This window comes from Heterodontus francisci, chromosome 6 (genome assembly GCF_036365525.1).
Source record: "Heterodontus francisci isolate sHetFra1 chromosome 6, sHetFra1.hap1, whole genome shotgun sequence".
NCBI classification, from domain to species: Eukaryota; Metazoa; Chordata; class Chondrichthyes; order Heterodontiformes; family Heterodontidae; genus Heterodontus; species Heterodontus francisci.
This window is the reverse complement of record NC_090376.1, coordinates 120,076,520-120,091,095: the sequence shown is the minus strand read 5'-3', so window position 1 is coordinate 120,091,095 and position 14,576 is coordinate 120,076,520. Positions and strand designations below refer to the sequence as shown.

The 14,576-nt window shown below is 43.7% G+C and overlaps 1 long non-coding RNA gene across 4 annotated transcripts in view; it reads left to right on the top strand.

The window, feature by feature from the left end:
- Positions 1-11,423, top strand: part of LOC137371509 (uncharacterized) — a 42,794-nt gene extending 31,371 nt beyond the window's left edge. For 3 of the 4 annotated variants that reach the window (XR_010975238.1, XR_010975236.1, XR_010975237.1), the window contains exons 2-4: positions 7,790-8,006; positions 8,700-8,828; positions 10,087-11,423. This is a non-coding gene — a long non-coding RNA (uncharacterized lncRNA). The remainder of the gene's footprint in view (positions 1-7,789; positions 8,007-8,699; positions 8,829-10,086) is intronic. The other variant, XR_010975235.1, reaches the window with a different exon arrangement.
- Positions 11,424-14,576: the final 3,153 nt, after the last annotated feature.

Sequence of the window (14,576 nt, the reverse complement as noted above, 5' to 3'; positions counted from 1 at the left end):
CACCTCTGTAGCATGGCCCAGCTCTGCCCCTGTCTCAGCTCATCTACTGCTGAAACCCTCATTCATGCCTTTGTTATCTCTAGACTTGATTATTCCAACAAGCTCTTGCCTGGCCTCCCACATTCTACCCTCCATAAACTTGAGGACATCCAAAACTCTGCTTGCTCTGCCCTAACTTGCACTAAATCCCATTCACCCACCACCCTTATGTTGCTGACCTACACTGTTCCCAGTTAAGCAATTCCTCTATTTTAAAACTCTCATCCTTGTTTTCAAACCCCTCCATGGTCTCGCCCTGCCCTATCTCTGTAATCTCCTCCAGCCCACGACACTCTGGGATCTCTGCGCTCCTCCAATTCCGGCTTCTTCAGCATCCCCGATTTTAATCGCTCCAACATTGGCGGCCATGCCTTCAGCTGCCTGGGCCCTGAGCTCTGGAATTCCCTCCCTAAACCTCTCCTCCTCCCCACCTCTCTCTCCTCCCTTAAGACACCCCTTAAAACCTACCTCTTTGATCAAGCTTTCGGCCACCTGCTCTAAGACCTCCTTATGTGACTGAGTGTCTAATTTTGTTTGACAATGCTCCTATGAAGCACCTTGAGATGTTTTACCATGCTAAAGGTGCTATATAAATACAAACTGATGTTGTCAACTGGCCGACACTGTGGCATTTCAATAAACAAGAGACACAAGCAAATCGTTGGCATTGCCCAGTGATTCTGAGATTGAATGTGGCCAGCAGCACTGTATGTGAGTGAAACTGTTAACTGATAGGGCTGATTCATGTGTTACACTTCCTGCACAGATAATAAACCTGATCTCATAGACATGCCTTTCTTATCATAATACTGCCATTTAACAGAGTCCAGGCTCAGTGAGATACAGTGCCATGCTTAAATATTGTTGGTCCGATTATAATTTAGACTCTTTTGTCATTTATTAACTTCTGCCCTCCACCCTCTCGCAGTTCTTTCCCTGCCTCTGTACTTGTTTACAAACTAAACTTTAAATCTCTAACTTCTTCCAGTTCTGATGAAAGGTCATCATCCTGAAATGTAAACTCTGTTTCTCTCTCCACAGATGCTGACAGACCTGCTGAGTATTTCCAGCACTTTCTGTTTTTATTTCAGGTTTCCCGTACTTTGCTTTTCTGCTTTTACACTCTGTTGAGTAACAGTACTGATCTAATTATTTACATTATCTTTGGCACTTAACCTTGTAATTAATTGTTTTATCTTTACTAATGTTAAGTCAATGAGGTGTTGATTAAGGCATCCCAGTCCACACATTTTGGCAAGCAGGAGTTAATTATTCATCACTCTGGTTGGTTTGGACCCAGTAACTACCGATATCTTTTGAACTGTTATGTGGGACAGTCCAGGAATGCAAAAGTATGTCAAACACAGATCACCTGCATAATATTGCCTGTCTCCACCCCCGCCTCACCCCACCTGTTGCTGAAATGGGTGGGAAATGAGGACCTGTGGACCTGTGATTCCCCATCGGTGCTTCTTTGACAAGTGCAGCTCAACACCAGAACACCCCAAGCCTAGGACCAGCCCCATAATCAGGTATCTGTGCGCTGCAGCAGCTTCTAAATGGCAGGAAACCCTGTGGGTCTCAATGGCCTCTCCCTCCCTAAAGTCTCGCCTCTCTCTCCTCCTTTAAGATACTCCTTAAAACCTACCTCTTTGACCAAGCTTTTAGTCACCTGCTCTAAGGTTTTATTTTGTTTGATAATCGCTCTTGTGAAGCACCTTGGCTGTTTTATTGTGTTAAAGGCACTATATAAATGCAAGCTGGTGTTGGATAAATACCTAGCAGTCATTCCAGTTTGGACAATCCCTGGGTCAGGAGTCAATACATAATACTTACAGCACAGAAACAGGCCACTCTGCCCAACTGGTCTATACTGGTGTTTATGCTCCACATGAGCCTCCTCCCACCCCTCTTCATCTCATCCTATCAGCATATCCTTCTATTCCTTTCTCCTTCATGTATTTATCTAGCCTCCCCTTAAATGTATCTATACTATTCACCTCAACCACTCCCTGTGGTAGCAAGTTCCACATTCTCACCACTCTCTGGGTAACGAAGTTTCTCCTGAATTTCCGATTGGATTTATTATGACTTTTACTGAGTCAGTGACATTGGATGGTAGAAAATTCTATTTTTAATCATATTTTATGTACCGTTGACAAGTATTGGGGGTGAAATAATTAGAATTGCAATGAATCATCTTTGCATAATAGCGATCCAATTATAATCTTCACTCCTTGTTCTGTTGTGTGTCAGAATTAACTCAATGGCTCGCTGAATAATCTTATCAGAAAATTCTAATCACATCATAAACTCAAAGACCAAAGTTCAAGTGGTTTATCACTGTCCTCGCAACCTCAAAATCAGTTCATATGCTTGAGAATCCTCTTCTAACTTTGTTCCGACCATCCTAAACTCTGCGGCCTGCATCCTAGCTCTCGCCTAGTCCCGTTCACGCATCACCCCTGTGCTTGCTGACTGACTTGGCTCCTGGTCCTCAAATTAATTATTCTCATCCTCGTGTTCAAATCTCTCCTTGGCCTCCTCGTCTTCTCCCTATCTCCTCCAGCCCCACAACCCTCTGAGATCTCTGCACTCTTCCAGTTCTGAAGTGGGTGGAAGTGTGTCAGTCTGGATTTTATTCTCGAGTCCTCAGTGTAGAATCCACATACGAATTAGGAGCAGGAGTAGGCCACTCGGCCCCTCGAGCCTGCTCCGCCATTCAATAAGTTCATGGCTGAACCGATTACTCCACATTTCCACCTACCCCTGATAACCTTCCACCCCCTTGCTTATCAAGAATATCTTTCTGGCCCAGAGGCAAGACTACCCACCTCGAGTCACAATCACTCAAAAGGTCAAATTCGATTGTGCTTCTGCAGCATCTCTCACAGCTTATTGCAGATTTTGGTAATAAATTTGGAGCTGACACTAGCACATAATTTAGTCAATAGATGTTACAGCAATACATACCCATCGTGCCTGAGCTGGCTCTTTGAAAGAACTGTACAATTAATCCCCTCACCAGCTCTTTCCCCATAGCCCTGTAAATTTCACCTTTTCAAGTATTTATCCAATTCCCCTTTTGAAAGTTACTATTGAATCTGCTTCCACCGCACTTTCAGGCAGTGCGTTCCAGATCAAAAGAACAGCTCATAAAATTAGTCACGCTGTTACTGTGGTGTGGCTCTTATCTTGATGAGATCAGATATTCAACAGCGTGTAGCTTCATATACTCGTTGTCAAGCAATGGTGTATTGTGGGGATCTTAAGAAGCAGGGAAATGCGGAAGAGAGGGGAAGAAGCAAATAAAGGACTGGTGGACAATCTGTGTTAGCCAGGCAGAATAAACCCAAAACAGAACAGTTATGACTGGTGAAAATCGTATTAAAATTACATTATTTGAATGATATGTAATAGGGAGTAAATATAGAAACATAAACTGTGAGAAAAAAAGCAAACGATGTATTTTTAGTAATACTCCTCAGATTCCAGGGCAGTGGTCTGCAGGGGATCACAGCCACTCAGAGATTACAGACTCACAAGGGTATTAATCAAGTAGATAGGGAGAAAATCTTTCCAGTGGCAGGAGGGTCGGTAACCAGAGGGACACAGATTTAAGGTCATTGGCAAAAGAACCAGAGGGAAGAGAAGAAGAGGATGTTTTTTTACGCACTGAGTTGTTGTGATCTGGAACGCTCTGACTGAAAGGGCAGTGGAAGCAGATTCAATCGTAACTTTCAAAAGGGAATTGGATAAATACTTGTAAAGGAGAAATTTGCAGGGCTATGGGGAAAGAACAGGGGAGAGCAGGACTAATTAGATAGATCTTTCAAAGAGCGAGCAGAAACACGATGGGCCAAATGGCCTCCTTCTGTGCTGTGTAATTCTAAAACTTATTAAGAACCATCAGCTAGATTGATCCTCATGACAACCAATGACTGACATTCCATCTGACCAATTGTTAGCTGGTCTGAGACAATATTCAGGTTACATATCCCTCCCTCATACTTTGCTTCCTCAATTGGTTTCAAATTAATTTCTCTAAGTGAAATTAATTATTTTGCAGGGTTTTATAAGGGCTAAATAAAAATGGAGGCAGAGCTGTTCCAACACGTATAACGCTAGAAAAAGTCCTCTATTAAAACTGATGGGCCTATGGTTTTAATAGTGGCCTTCAGTTATGCCATTATAGACCTGCCTCTACCTGGCTCTTACTTCTTCTCGTTGGAGACAATGAAAAACACTTCCTAATCCCACCCCAGGCAAACTGTGATGTCCCCTCCTAAATACCTCACCGCACACTCAGTCCATCACTGGTGAATCTCTCATCACAGGTCTAGCTTTTCATGCTGCTTTCTCATCTCTCCTGAGTTGTGGTCGTCAACTCTAGGTTGAGTTATTCCTGGAGGTTTCATCTCATGGCCTCCAACTGCCCCATTCCCACGCTCTCCCACCATTGGTCATCTGCCATGTCCAGCCCCATGACCACGGCCAATCAAAAACTGGACAGACTCCTCGTTGCTCAATTGGATGATCGTTGATTGTCGATCATGATGTCTTTTGTCCTCCAATCTCCAATATTTTTATATCTAACGCAGAAAGACAGTGGAATATAAAACACACAGCTTTTTAAAATTCAGTGTCCCTATGATTTTTCTTCCAAACCACTTGAAGGAGATTAATTCTTAATTTCTGGATGTTACACGACAATCCTGGCAGGTTGGTGACCCATTCCCAAGAACTATGTGTATTTACATTCACACTCGGCTAAGAGTAGAGTCAGTTATATAGAGAAAGGTGTAGAAAAGAAGCTGAGATAATATTGAGGCAGGAAGATTCAACATTTTTTTAATTCATTTCATGGGATGTGGGTGTCGCTGGCTAGGCCAGCATTTATTGCCCATCCCTAATTGCCCTTGAGAAGGTGGTGGTGAGCTGCTTTCTAGAACTGCTGCAGTCCATGTGGTGTAGGTACACCCACAGTGCTGTTAGGAAGGGAGTTCCAGGATTTTGACCCAGTGGCAGTGAAGGAACGACGATATAGTTCCAAGTCAGGATGGTGTGTGACTTGGAGGGGTACTTGCAGGTGGTGGTTTTCCCATGCATCTGCTGTCCTTGTCCTGCGAGCTGGTAGAGGTCATGGTTTTGGGAGGTGCTGTCTAAGGAGCCTTGGTGCGTTGCTGCAGTGCATTTTGTAGATGGTACACACTGCTGCTACTGTGCGTCGGTGGTGGAGGGAGTGAATGTTTGTGGATGGGGTGCCAATCAAGCGGGCTGCTTTGTCCTGGATGGTGTCAAGCATCTTGAGTGTTGTTGGAGCTGCACCCATCCAGGCAAGTGGAGAATATTGCTTCACATTCCTGACTTGTGCCTTGTAGATGGTGGACAGGCTTTGGGGAGTCAGGAGGTGAGTTACTTGACGCAGGATTCCTAGCCTCTGACCTGCTCTTGCAGCCACGGTATTTATTTGGCAACTCCAGTTCAGTTTCTGGTCAATGGTAACCCCCCAGGATGTTGATAGTGGGGGATACAGCGATGGTAATGCCATTGAATGTCAAGAGGAGATGGTTAGATTCTCTCTTGTTGGAGATGGTCATTGCCTGGTACTTGTTTGGCACGAATGTTATTTGCCACTTATCAGCCCAAGCCTGGATATTTTCCAGGTCTTGCTGTATTTCTACACGGACTGCTTCAGTACCTGAGGAGTCGTGAATGGTGCTGAACATTGTGCAATCATCAGTGAACATCCTCACTTCTGACTTTTTGATTGAAAGAAGGTCATTGATGAAGTAGCTGAAACTGGTTGGACCTAGGACACTACCCTGAGGAACTCTTGCAGTAATGTCCTGGAGCTCAGATGATTGACCTCCAACAACCACAATCATCTTCCTTTGCGCTAGGTACAATTCCAACCAGTGGAGACCTTTCCCCCTGATTCCCATTGACTCCAGTTTTGCTAGGTCTCCTTGATGCCATCCTCAGACAAATGCTACCTTGATGTCAAGGGCAGTCACTCTCACCTCGCCTCTTGAGTTCAAGTCTTTTGTCCATGTTTGAACCAAGGCTGTAATTAGGTCAGGAGCTGAGTGACCCTGGCGGAACCCAAACTGAGCATTACTGAGCAGGTTGTTGCCAAGCAAGTGCTGCTTGATAGCATTGTTGACAACACTTTCCATCACTTTACTGATGATTGAGAGTAGACTGATAGGGTGGTAATTGGCTGGGTTGTAATTGTCTTGCTTTTTTTGTACAGGACATACCTGGGATATTTTCCACATTTCCGGGTAGATGCCAGTGTTGTAGCTGTACTGGAACAGCTTGGCTAGGGGTGCGGCAAGTTCTGGAGCACAGGTCTTCAGTACTATTTCCGGAATATTGTCAGGACCCTTAGCCTTTGCAGTATCCAGTGCCTTCAGTCGTTTCTTGATATCACGTGGAGTGAATCGAATTAGCTGAAGACTGACATCTGCAATGCTGGGGACTTCAGGAGGAGGTCGAGATGGATCATCAACTCGGCACTTCTGGCTGAAGATTGTTGCAAATGCTTCAGCCATTTCTTTCGCACTGATGTGCTGGGCTCCACCATTATTGAGGATGGGGATATTTGTGGACCAACCTCCTCCAGTTAGTTGTTTAATTCTCCACCAACATTCATGACTGGATGTGGCAGGTCTGCAGAGCTTAGCTCTGATCTGTTAGTTGTGGGATCGCTTAGCTCTGTCCATCGTGTGCTGCCTATGCAGTTTGGCATGCAAGTAGTCCCAGGTTGTAGCTTCACCAGGTTGACTCCTCATTTTGAGGTATGTCTGGTGCTGCTCCTCTCATGTCCTCCTGCACTCTTCTTTGAACCATGGTTGATCCCCTGGCTTGATCGTAATGGTAGAGTGGGGGATATGCCGGGCCATGAGGTTACTGATTGTGGCTGAATACAATTCTGCTGCTGCTGATGGCCCACAGCGCCTCATGGATGTCCAGTTTTGTGTTGCTAGATCTGTTTAAAATCTATCCCATTTAGCATGGTGGTAGTGCCACACAACACGTTGGAGGGTATCCTCAACGTGAAGACTGGTCTTCGTCTGCACAAGGACTGTGCGGTGGTCACTCCTACCAATACTGTCATGGACAGATGTATCTGCAGCAGGCAGATGGGTGAGGATGAGATCAAGTATGTTTTTCCCCCTTGTTGGTTTCCTCATCATCTGCCGCAGACCCTGTCTAGCAGCTATGTCCTTTAGTACTCGGCCAGCTCGGTCAGTAGTGGTGCTATCGAGCCACTCTTGGTGATGGACATTGACGTCCCCCACCCAGAGTACATTCTGTGCCCTTTGTGATGAGGTGAAAACTTTCTCTTCTCATCCCACTCCATCCCTAGCTCTCCATGTTTTCTTTGCATCTTGTTTCCTGTTTCTGACTTTCTTTCAATGACTATTTTGATATTCTATCCAGTTATTACTTAATAAATTTCAAGTTCATTGTTTAGGTGTTTGCAATAATTAACTGCAGGGCAGTCTGTTCAGGGTCATAGCTTACAGTTGGAGAGTACTTTGAATATTGTGAGGTTTCACAGGGCCAATGACATAAAACTCTTGCCTTGAGCTGCTAATTCGTGCAAAACCAGCCACCCCGTGACCCTGTTACTGAACCATGTTCCCCTCCAGTGTGACTCCAAGTCGGGAGGGAGCACATCGCTTCCAAAGTTGTTCTGCACTGTACTCAGGCACTCATCATCCTTTCCTGTTCTTCACAGAGCATCAAGGGTTATTGCAGGTCATCTACCCATCAGCGCAAGTGGACATTGATGAAGGAAGGAGTCTGACTCTGAATTGCACTGTGAAATATATCACAAAAAACAATGAAAGGCCTGAAATTCATTGATCAGCGAAACTGAATGTTCTGGAATAGAAAATGACAATAACTATGAAGTTGGCTTCACGGAACTGAAACAAGATGAAAATGGGAGCATGGTAGTGTTCGCATTCCTTCAGTTTTTAAAGCTAAATCAATCAGATAGTGGGAACTATCAGTGCCAGGCCAAGACAACTGACACCCCGTAAATAACAGCACACGGACACATCATCACTCTAAACATTAAGAGTACGTAGTTTAACTTTTTTTACACCAGAAATTTAATTGCATCGCCTATAATTGTATATTCAACCAGGCAGATGTGTGAACAAGATAATATTTTCTGTTCTGGGCACTGAAAGTTTCTAACTGTCAGGAAAGACTGAACAGGCTGGGGCTCTTTTCTCTAGAAGAGAGAAGGCTGAGGGGGACCTGATACAGGCCTTTAAGATTATGAAGCAGTTCGATGGAGTAGACATAAAGAAGTTCTTTACACTTGTGGGGGAGACCACAACTGGACATCATAAATATAAGTCCTGACATCACCCCTGAACGGCCTGGCTCTAATTTTAAGGTTCTTCCCCCTTGTTCTGGACTCCTCCCACCAGAGGAAATAGTTTCTCTCTATCGACCCCATCAAATCCTTTAATCATCTGAAACACCTCGATTAGATCACTCTTTAATCTTGTATACTTGAGGGAATACAAGTCTCTAATTCACCTCACAATGTGCCTGATGAGACAACCTCCCCACATTTGATTCCAAGGTATCCACAACATTAAACTCATTTCTCCCCCTCCTAAATATTACAGAAAAACCTCAGGAGGAAATAGGCTTGGCTGCTGAAAACAATGGGATGAAAACATTTGAGGTTTCTATGTGTGCACAGTGGATATTAATGCTCCTTCAGCAGTGGGTCACTGGATTCAATTGTTAAACATGTAAGTGGAAGATTTGCTTTGCAATGTCACAATTATGGCTGTGCCTTTACTGTCTTGGTTCTACCAACAATATGTAATGTATTCAATCTCAAGATGTGGATGTTGTTGGCAAGGCCAGCATTTATTGTCCATCCCTAATTACCCTTGAGAAGGTGGTGGTGAGCTGCCTTCTTGAACCACTGCAGTCCATGTGGGGTAGGTGCTGTTAGGGAGGGAGTTCTGGGATTTTGACCCAGCGTAGATGAAGGAATGGCGATATAGTTCCAAGTCAGGATGGTGTGTAACTTGGAGGGATGTTCCTAGGTGCCTGCTGTCCTTGTTCTTCTGGGAGTTAGCATTCGCGGGTTTTCAAGGTGCTGCTGAAACTAGTTTTTCAGTATTAATCCCACACCTTGTTAATATCTGGTTTTATTTGTTGCTATCAATGTTTTAGAACCTGTTGTCTAGTTAAATATTCTCCCTTGCGCCTTAGCCAATATTTATCCTTCAACCTATATTTAAAAAATCATTTATTTGACTGTTTGTGGAATCTTACTGTGTTCAAATTGGCTGCTACGTTTCCTACATTACAACAGAAACTACACTTCAAAAGTACATCATTGGCTATAAAGCACTTTGGAACATCTTGAGGATGTGAAAGATGCCATATAAATGCAATTTATTTCCTTCTTTCTTTACTATCAATAGAGATAGTGAGCACCAGGGACACACCCAGGAGCTGAGTAATGGGGACCAAAGGTGAATGTAGAGACAGAGAGATAATGATATTGTTATGTCACAGTTACACGTTTGGCACTACTGGCAGAACTCTCATAATCTATTCTGCCCAACTAACCCTTATTCACGAGATCACAGGGAGCAGATTGTAAAACTCTAATCCATGTTTTGAAAAAATGACCAGGTATCTGTTTTCTTAGTGATGTTGGTTGAGGGATAAATATTGTCCGGGACACCAGGAAGAACTCCCCTGCTCCTTTTCAAAATAGTGTCATGGGATCTTTTACATCCACCTGAGAGAGCAGACAGGACCTTGGTTTAACATGTCATCCAAAAGATAGCACCTCCGACAGTGCAGCACTTCCTCAGTACTGGCACCGGGGAGTGTCAGCCTGGATATTATGCTCAAGTCCCTGGAGTGGGTCTTGAATGATCTTTAGTGTGTCGTTAGTTTTGTCCCTTGTGTCGATCTCTATTTGTTCCATGCATCTCTGGGTGCAGGATTGGGCCTTGTAACACTTTGATATTTGTTTTGTGACAGGTCACTTCCAGGAATTAATTAGCAGCGTGGCCTAGGAGAAACCTGATCAAAAGCTTTGATCTTCTGTCATCAGAGATTGACTCAGCACCGAGATAGCCTGGTCTGGCATTGATGGAATCTTCTCCTAGTTCAGTCGGTTTTAGTTTGTGTTCAATTTAAAACATGCATGCATGTCATTAAAAACAGTGTTATGGAAATATGAAACCTATTAAATTGACCATGTAATAAACAATTACATTGTTTAAAACAAGAGAAAATTACTGCAAATGCTGGAAATCTGAAATAAAAACAGAAAATGCTGGAAATACTCAGCAGGTCTGGCAGCATCTGTGGAGAGAGAAACAGAGTTAACATTTCAGGTCAGTGACCCTTCATCAGAACTGGAAAAAGTTGGAGCTGTAACATGTTTTGAGCAGGGAAAGGGGGGAGGGGAGGAAAGAACAAAAGGGAAGATCTGTGATAGGGTGGAGACAGGAGAGATTAAACGACAAAAGAGATGATGCGGCAAGGCAAAAGGGGATGTAATGGGGCAAGTAAAGAAACAAAAGATGGGTCTAAAGGAGGTGTAAATGGGAATATCAAATTCATTACCAACATGAAATAATGGGAGTGGTGATTATGATCTGAAATTGTTGGACTTGATGTTGAGTCCAGATGGTTGTAAAGAAACCAGTTCTGATGAAAAGTCATCAGCCTGAAACGTTAACTCTGTCTCTCTCTTCACCGATGCTGCCTGATCTGCTGAGCATTTCCAGTAATATCTGTTTTTGTTTAAATCTGTGTCTGGTTCCACACTAGTTTGATGTTCAGGGTAAGCTGAGTATTCCCATTATTAGAAGTGGATTCCATTCTTCAATTTTTCTCTCTCCTGTGTTTTTTACTTTCTTTCTGTATGTCATACATCTCAATAAAAGAAGAACCTGTTATTGGAAAGCGTATTGATGAGCTGCGAATCCTTCATACATTTTGCAGAGAGAATTGTCTTGATGGCAGGAAAATCTCGGAATATAGGAAGAGGAGGAGGCCATTCAGCCCCTCGTGCCTGTTCACTATTCAATGGCATCATGGCTGATCTGTGACCTAACTCCATACCCACCTTTGTCTCATGTCCCTTAATACCCATTGGTTAACAAAACCAGCGAGGCCTGGACAACGTATGCCAGCCAAGAGCGACGTCTCAATTCATTCCATCTTCGCTGCCTTCGGAGAATACTTGGCATCAGGTGGCAGGACTATATCTCCAACACAGAAGTCCTTGAAGCGGCCAACATCCCCAGCTTATACACACTACTGAGTCAGCGGCGCTTGAGATGGCTTGGCCATGTGAGCCGCATGGAAGATGGCAGGATCCCCAAAGACACATTGTACAGCGAGCTCGCCACTGGTATCAGACCCACCGGCCGTCCATGTCTCCGTTATAAAGACGTCTGCAAACGCGACATGAAATCGTGTGACATTGATCACAAGTCGTGGGAGTCAGTTGCCAGCATTCGCCAGAGCTGGCGGGCAGCCATAAAGACAGGGCTAAATTGTGGCGAGTCGAAGAGACTTAGTAGTTGGCAGGAAAAAAGACAGAGGCGCAAGGGGAGAGCCAACTGTGCAACAGCCCCAACAAACAAATTTCTCTGCAGCACCTGTGGAAGAGCCTGTCACTCCAGAATTGGCCTTTATAGCCACTCCAGGCGCTGCTTCACAAACCACTGACCACCTCCAGGCGCGTATCCATTGTCTCTCGAGATAAGGAGGCCCAAAAGAAAAGAAAGAACAAAAATCTATTAATCTCAGTTTTAAAATTTACAATTAATCAAACATCAATTTCCGTTTGTGGAAGAGAGTTCTCTTCTACCAACCTTTATGTGTAGAATTGTTCCCTAATTTCATTCCTGAAGTTCTGGCTCTAATTTTTAGACTCTGTTCCCTAGTCCTAAACTCCCCAACCAGCAGAAATAGTTTCTCTCTATCAGCTCTACCAGTTCCTCTTAACATCTTGAAAACTTTGATAAAATCAACCCTCAACCTTCTAAATTCCAGGGAATACAACTCCAGTTTGTGTAATCTGTCCTTGTAATTTAACCCTTGGAGTTCAAGTATCATTCTGGTAAATCTACACTGCGCTTGCTCCAAGGCCAATATATCCTTCCTAAGGTATGGTGCCCAGGACTGAACATAGTAACTCCAGGTGTGGTCTAACCAGAGCTTTGTGACTCTGCTCCTTTTCTGACAGATTAGCAATTGGACAGAGTATTCTCTCTGATACAGACCTCACTACTTCAGACACCCATAATTATATTGGGCATTAGTTAAACATGGCTATAAACATTAAGCATTTTCCATTACTTTTATTGTCAATCATAAATTTGCAGCTTACAGCAAGTTAAACACTCTGTATGTTTCAAGTGTGTGTGCATGTATGCGTGTGTGTACTGGTGAGTAGGAGTGTGCGTGTATGAGTGTATATGTGTGTGCGTGTTTGTACTGGTGAGTAGGAGTGTGTCTGCGTGTATAAGTGTATATGTGTGTATGAGTGTGAGAGGGTGTGAGTGTTTGTGTCAGTGTGTGTGTGAGCATGTATATGTGAGTATGTGAGGGTGCCTGTAAGCGTGTGTGTTTGTGTGTGTGTGAGTGAGTATGAGTGTGAGTGTGAAACTGTGTGTGAGTGTGTATGAGTGTGTGTGTGTGTACTGGTGAGTGGGAGTGTGTCTGCATGTGTGAGTGTATATGTGCGTGTTTGTGTGAGAGAGTGAATGGGTATGAGTGCGTGTTTAGTTTAGTTTAGTTTAGAGATACAGCACTGAAACAGGCCCTTCGGCCCACCGAGTCTGTGCCGACCATCAACCACCAATTTATACTAATCCTACACTAATCCTATATTCCGACCACATCCCCACCTGTCCCTATATTTCCCTACCACCTACCTATACGAGGGGCAATTTAAAATGACCAATTTACCTACCAACCTGCAAGTCTTTTGGCTTGTGGGAAGAAACCGGAGCACCCGGAGAAAACCCACGCAGACACAGGGTGTGAGTATGTGGGTGTGTGTGTGTGTGTGTTACTGTGTGACTGTGTGTATGTGGGGGTGGGGTGTGTGTGATTGTGTGTGTGAGTGTGATAGTGTGTGTGTGTGCGGGTGTGTGTGAGAGTGTGTGAGTGTGATACTGTGTGTGAGTGTGTGTAGGTGCGTGCGAGTGTTTGTAGGTGTGTGCGCATGAGTGTGATAGTGCGTGTGTCGGTGGGAATGGGCATGTGGGTGTGTGTGTGTCAGTATGTGAGATGTGTGAGTGTGTGTGTATCTGTATACATTAACAGTAAAAAAAACTTTATGGATTATTCTTTCATACGCCATTTACACATTGCTGCTATCATGGGTATATCCAAAGTTGTTAAAGTTTAAAGTTGTACTAGGACTGTCTAAACACCCTGTAATGTCTGTGTGCATATGTATATGTGTGTAGGCTTGAGTGCGTATGAGCATGTGTGATTGTGAGTGTGTATGTGTGAGCATGCATATGTATATCTGGATGTGTATATTTGTTTACATGTGTGTGATATGCCTCCATGAGGATGTGTGTGTGGTGAGCAAAGGGATTATCAGATGTTCAGCATCAGCTTTTCAATGTTTGATTTGAATGTTACAGTTTGTGGTAACACATGTACATTGTGTGAATGCAACTTTCCCTGCTGTTAGCTGAGTACTAGTGGAAACTGTGTAGGAGGCAGATTATCAACAGAAAGCACAACTTGTTTAGAATTGATGTGATGTGTAACTATGCTACACTTTGAATGCAGATGTGCTTAAGTCTCTCCCTGTCAAATGGTCTATGCATGATTAGAGACCCCTTTAATATCATCTCCACCCTGAAATCATTGCATCCTTTTGCAAACTATTGCACTTTATTGGGACTCTCACTTGATCCACATTTTCTGATGAAATGTTTACATCTCAAACAACTTTAGCAGTTCTGATGAAGTGTTTCTGACCTGAAACGTTAACTCTGCTTCTCTCTCCACAGATGCTGCCAGACCTGCTGAGTATTTCCAGTATTTCTTGCTTTTATTTCAGATTTCCAGCATCTGCAGTATTTTGCTTTTATTATAATTTGATCAGTTTGTCAGTTTTGATCAGATACGGATTCTCAAGAGTTATAAAAGAAATAAGGTTTTACTGGCACAACAAGCGCAGCTTGGGCTACGAACACACAGACATAACAACAACAACTTATATTTATACAGCACCTTTAACATGATAAAGTGTCCCAAGACACTTCACAGGAGCGTTATAAAGCAAAATTATACACTGAGCTGCATAAGGAGATATTAGGTCAGGTGACCAAAACCTTGGTCAAAGAGGTAGGTTTTAAGGACTGTCTTAAAGGAGGAGAGAAAGGTGGAGAGGTTTAGGGAGAGAACTCTAGAGCTTAGGGCCAAGGCAACTGAAGGCACAGCTACCAATGGTGGAGCAATGAAAATCAGGGATACTCAAGAGGCCA